Genomic DNA, 6,629 nt, shown 5'->3' with positions numbered 1-6,629 from the left:
AACCAGTAAGCTTTAGGACTGTGGGAGGATTACCTGGAGGACACCCACACAGTCACAGGGAGAATGCACATACCGCTTACTCTTACAGGCAGTGGCAGGAATTGAACCCGGGTCGCCGGCACTGTAAAGTGTTGTGCTAGCCACTATGCTAGAGTGCCACTCTGTCCTGTAGTAACTGGGATGAACTTCGTTGCTGTCCAGGTGCCATCAATTTTGGTTCAAGTGCAGACTTTGAAATCAGGCCACATGTACTCTCATCCAAACTGTCAGTATATTTGACAAAATACACAGCGTCACAGGACTCTAGTCTGAAAAAGTAATGTGGGAATAGAAAAGGGACCACAGGGGAGGAGAACAGAGTGCTGAGAGCTTGCAGGTTGGTGTGGATTGGTTTTTGACTTGCTAATAGTAGACAGAGAGGTGGGTGTTTACAGGATCTTCCCTGAATCAAGAGATGGGTTGATTCTGGCACCATTCATGAGTTATTTCAGGAAATGGTGAGACCACATAGGGTGTACTGTGGATTTTGGATTTTTTTGGTCTCCTTATTTGAAGAAAAATATTAGCACCTTATTAGCCTTACCAGGAAGATTTACTAGACAGGTATTTGGAATGGATTGGTTGTCTTTGAAGGTTGCACAGACCAACACCTAGAAGTTTTCAGAAGAGTGAGAGGGGACTTGATTGAAATGTGCCTGATCCTGATGAATGGGGAGAAGATGTTTCCTTGTGGAAGAAACCTGAATTACAATCAGAATCAGGGTTAAAAACACTGATGTGCATGGTGAGACAATTGCTGTTTTGTGGCAACAGTACAAAGAAAAGTCATAAAAATGACTATAAATAGCAAAATTAAAGAAGTACAAAGGAAAGAATAATGCAGTAGTGCTCATGGGCCATGCCAAAATCTGATGGTAAAGGGAATGAGATGTTCTTGAATTGATGTATGAGGATCTTCTGGCTCCTGTATCACCTCCCTGATGGTAGTAATGAAAGGAGGGCAATATGCTGGATGGAGAGGGTCCTTAGTAATAGATGCCTCCTTCCTGAGTCACTGCAAATTGAAGATGTCCTCATTGACGGGGAGGGCTGTGTCATGACAGAGCAGCCTGAGTCTACAAGTCTCTGCAGCCTTGTTCCATCCTGTGCATTGGAGATTCCATAGCAGACTAGGATACAAACGATCGGAATGCTCTAAAAGAAGAGCTGCGTAGCCGTTCTAGGCAAGTAAGTATAATAAATGCAAGAGAACAGTTCAGAAAGAAATCAAGAGGGCTAAAGGAAGGCATGAGGTTGTCCTAGCAGACAAGGTGAAGGAGAATCCTAAGGGATTCTACAGAAATGTTAAGAACAAAACAACTGCAAAGAACAAAACTGGTCCTCTGATAGATCAGAATAGTAATCCATGCGTGGAACCAAAAGAGATGGGGCAGATCTGAAATGGACTTTTTTACATCTCTATTTACTCAGGAGATGGACATAGAGACTATAGAAGTGAGGCAAAACAGCAGCGACTTCATGAACCCTGTACAGATTAAATAGGAGGAGGTGGATAAATCCCCAGGGCCTTCAAAGGTGTTTCCTCAGACCCTGTGAGAGTCGTGCAGAAACTGAAGGGGCCTTAGCAGAAATATTTAAATCATCCTTAGCAACAGGTGAGGTACTGGAGGATTCAATGTAAGGCATCGAGTCTATGAACATGCATTAGCATGTATATGGATAGGCAAGCAGGTATCATATCTATGGATTGTTCCATAGATAACACGTGTGTGTGTGTGTGTGTGTGTGTGTGTGTGTGTGTGTGTGTGTGTGTGTGTGTGTGTGTGTGTGTGTGTGTGTGTGTGTGTGTGTGTGTACGTGTACTGAGATCACTGGAGCTGGGGGATCAAACATCTGGAGGAACATGGGGTCGAGCAGCATCTGGTGAAGGGGTGGGTGGTTGAGATCCTTCACAAGGAAAATGGACAGAAATAGCCAGTAAAAGGAATTTACTGTAAATCGATTGACCGGTGGAATGTGAATGAACTTTTTTTGAGAAAGGGAAAGTGGGGAAGTGTGAGTTAGGTACTGAGCAAAACTTCTTCAACACTGTCCTGTTATACTTCAAAGGCTGTGGTTAGAGTGGATGGCAGCTTCAGTATTTCAAGAGGAAGTGGGTTCAGAGTGGGACACGCTGGCTGCCAGTTCTCAGAACAGAGCCTGAAATAGACAAATGTTCACACAGAGTGGGAAGGACTTAGCAGAGATATAGAAAAGGCCAAGTGATCAACGTCCTCCCAGACCACAGCAACGAGGCTCTCGTGTATATGGACAGGTTTCACAGGATCAGTGGGAAGGGATCATGATGGAGAAGGGGGACTAGATGGAGGGAGAGAGGAATGAAGGAAAAGAGGGATCAGGAAGGAGAACATGTTCTCAGGAAGCTCCAGAGGCACTGGCCCATCGTTCTTCTCTGAATGCATAGTGGTGACGTTGTCTATAGCCCCGATCACACAATAGAGGGTTGTAGCAAGAGCTGGCAGATAATAGGTGGATCAGGGTGAGGGGGTTGTGATGATTGATAAGCAGATGGTGGGGAGAAGAGAGGAAATTGTGGCAGAGGCTGTGAGGTGATAGACGGAGGCAACAAAATGGAATCTACTCAGGGAGTAAGCTGGAGTAAGGAACCAGATAAGGGAGGAGGGTGTGTCCATGGTGGGGGTGCTGGGGAGGAGCGTAGCACCAGCAAAGGAAGGGATGGATTTGTCGCAAGGGAGGGAAGGCTGGGAAACGGACAACGTCTCTCCAGGCCATTCCCCTTGAGGAACAAGTGCGGGCAGTTTCCTTTGCGCCTGAGATGGGGTATCTGGAGCCTCTGGATTTTAGCAAGGGCCAAGGAGATGGGGAGAGGAGATGAGGTGATGGGGGCTGATGATCCTTCCGTAATGTAGGTCACTCCACGTGTCAATAGGATACAGAGAAGAAGGCCTATGTTCCCTGAGACCGCAAATGGCCCTGCTGGCCACCTGAGTGAGATCATTTACCTCTGTTAGGGCAGCATCTGCAAAATATGTGTCCTCTGTGTTGGTGGGGGCCAGAAGAACAGGGGAAACATGAGGGGAGAAATTTGTCCTGTGGGGTTGGTTTTTGCCTTGGGGTGCAGTCTTTTATTGATTCTATTTTATTTCTTGAATTTACTGTGATTTCCCTGAGAGGGCAGATCAGCCTTGTGGGGGTTTTCCAGACTGTGACCTCTATTGACACCGTGTGCCCTGTTGAGGGGTGGCTGACCTGGACTCTGAGGGAAATAAGGATACCCTGGGACACCAGGATTGTCTATGGTGATATATTTGTACTTTGATAATAAATTTATTTTAAACTTTTGAACTTTGGGAGGAAGGTCTTACCCTCTGTCAGGCAGCATCTGGAAAGTATCTGTCCTTTGGGTTGGATGAGGGCCAGAAGATCGGGGGGATCCTGAGGGGACAGATTAGCCTTGTGGGGGTTTTCCAGACTGTGACCTCTATTGACATCGTGTGCCCTGTTGAGGGGCAGCTGACCCCAGACTCTGAGGGGAATAAGGATACCCTGCAACATCGGTGAGCACTAGTGGGGATCCAGATGCTCTGGATAGAGAAGACTATGTTGCAATCTGAAGGCAATTTACAATAAATTGTGGGATGTGGAATATTGTAGTCTGTTATAATATAATGTAATTACTGAATAAATCTTTGAAAAAGGCAAAAAGAATGAATTAGATGAAGACCAAGACCATAAGACATGAAGAAGCTGAATTTGGCCATTTGGCCCATTAAGTCTGTTCCATCATTCCATTATGGCAAATATATTATCCCTTTCAAGCCCATTCTACTCCCTTCTCTCTGTCACCTTTGACACCCATACTGATCAGGAACTGATCAACCTCTGCTTTAAATATACCCAATGACAACCTCCACAGCCACTGGTGGCAATGAATTCCACAGTATCACCACCATATGGCTAAAGAAATTCCTTCTCATCTCTGTTCTAAAGAGACATCCTGGTATTCTGAGGCTGTGCCCTCTGGTCCTAGACTTCCCCACAATAACATCCTCTCAACATCTGCTCTCTCTGGGTTTTTGAATATTGATAGCTTTCAACAAGAACCTCCTTCATTCTGCTACACTCCTGTGAATAGAGCCATCAAACTTTCCTCATAAGTTAATCCTTTTGTTTGCAGGCTTGTGAACCTCCTGTGAACTCTCTCCTATGCCCCAAAACTGCTCACAATACTCCAAGTGTGATCTGACCAATGCCTTACAAAGCCTTGGCATTGCATCCTGGCTTTTATTTTCTGGTCCTTTTGCTGACATTGCATTTGCCCTCCTCGCCACTGACTCAACTTGCAAGTCAACCTTTAGGGAGTCCTGGATTAGGACTCCCAAATTGTTTTGCACCTCTGCTTTCTGAGTTTGTTCCCCATTTAGAAAATAGTCTACGCCTTTATTCCTTCTGTCAAAGTGCATGACCATATACTTCCCTACACGATATTCCACTTGTCACATCTTTGCCTTTCTCCTGATCCGTCACAGACTCATGTCTTCCTCAGCAGTACTCTTTGTATCATTTGCAAACTTGGCCACAAAGCCAACAACTCTATATCCAGGTCATTGATGTAAAATGTGAAAGGAAGTAGTCAAACAAAGCTCTTTTCTACATTGCCCCAGTACTCTTCTAGGGCTGTACATCTGCCAGGAGTATGGGGTTGTTGTGGTTCTTCTCAAGGAAGACGGAGGGTGACAGGCAGTATAAAGGAATTTACTGTAAATTGTTTGACCAGTGGAACATTGTAATTTGTTATAAGTTAATCTTGTAATCATTTAATAACTCTTTGAGAAAGGGAAGGTGTGTGAGTTAGATACAGAGCAAGGCTCTCTCTACTCTGTCTCATCATACTTCACAGGTTGTGGTCAGAGAGTGATTAACAGCTTCAGTAACTAAAGAGGCTGTGGGTACAGAGCTGAACATGCTGGCTGCTATTTCTCAAAATAGACCTTAAGATACTGATAAATGGAGGGTGGGGAAGGACTTAGCAGGGATGTAAAGAGGCCAAGTGGACAAAGTGCCATCATCCCCTCAACCATCAGGGTTAAGAACACTCACTTGCCCATCCACTGAGATATTCCTACAACCAAAGAGCTCACTTTAAGGTTATTTCATGATCTCGTTATTTATTGCTATCTATTTATATTTGCATTTGCACAATTTGTAGTCTTCTGCACTCTACTTGATTTTTCATGGAACTGTTACTGCTCTATAGATTTTCTGACCACACCCATAGGAAAATAAAACTCAGGCTTGCATGCAGTTTCATATATACTCTGATAATAAAGTTTACTTTGAACTTCGTCCTCCCAGAGCCCAGCAACAGGCATCATATGTATAATGGAGCCATTTTGCAGGATTAGAGAGAGGGGCCTCATGATGGAGAGGTGGGACTGGATGGAGGGAGAGAGGAATGAAGGAAAGGAGGAGGGAGCCATAGATGGGGCAGAGCAGGGCAAGCAGAAAGGAGAACCAGATATCAGGGGGCACCAGAAGGTGCTGGTCCATCTCTCTTCCCTGATTAGATACTGCTAACATTGTCTATAGCCCTGATCACGCAATGGGACATTGGAGTAATGAGTGTGTGTGAACCCAGATCACACAACACTGGAGGGGGGGGGGGGGGGTAGTGTGTGTGTGTGTGTGAACCCAGATCACACGACACTGGAGCGGGGGGGGGAGTGTGTGTGTGTGTGTGTGTGAACCCAGATCACACAACAGCAAAGGACCCTTTGGCCTGTTGGAAGAAAACTGGGAGAATACACAAAACTCTTTACAGGCAGCAGCAGGAATTGAAAGAGCAAGCACGACGAAATCTGCAGATGCTGGAAATTCAAACAACACACACAAAATGCTGCTGGAACACATCAGGCCAGGCAGCATCTATAGGAGAAGCACTGTCAATGTTTCAGGCCGAGACCCTTCATCAGGGCTAACTGAAAGGAAAGATCGTAAGAGATCAAGTACTGTAAAGACTTGTGCTACCGTTATGGTTACTTTACCATTACGCCAACTACGCTACGATTGGTGGCTCCCTGTTTCTCCCTCTATCCTTTCCTAAATAGTTGGATGGCATTTGGTGTTCTCCAATGCAGAGGAATTTATGGAATTCTGTAAGTTGATAACCAGAACATCGCTTTTTAATCACCAACTCTTCCAAAACCACAGGGATGTAGACCATTGGGTCCTTGGGATTTATCGACACCAACCTGTTTTAGTGGACTTTCATTCTCATGTGACTCTTGGTTCTCTCATAATTGCAGGGTTTATTTTGCCTTTACCCTTAAAACAGATAAGAAAGTAAATGTTTAATTCCCCTTTCCTACATCCCAGCCCCTGTCCCTGTGACTGATCCCCCATTCCAACTCCTTGTTTCCTGTTTGAGAATGATCCACATCACCAGATAAGAATTAACTTCCTGATTCCAGCCCCAATCTGTGAGCTGATGAATGGGGGGAGAGGATGCGTGACTCAGTGGCAGGTTCACACTGAAACACCGCACACAGTCCCAGTCACGGTCTGTGCCAATTACAGTCCTGGCTCTGCTGCTCTTGGACCAAATGCAG

The sequence above is a fragment of the Hemitrygon akajei genome, chromosome 27 (assembly GCF_048418815.1).
Source record: "Hemitrygon akajei chromosome 27, sHemAka1.3, whole genome shotgun sequence".
Taxonomy (NCBI): domain Eukaryota; kingdom Metazoa; phylum Chordata; class Chondrichthyes; order Myliobatiformes; family Dasyatidae; genus Hemitrygon; species Hemitrygon akajei.
The sequence above is the reverse complement of the archived record's forward strand: the minus strand, read 5'-3'. Positions refer to the sequence as shown.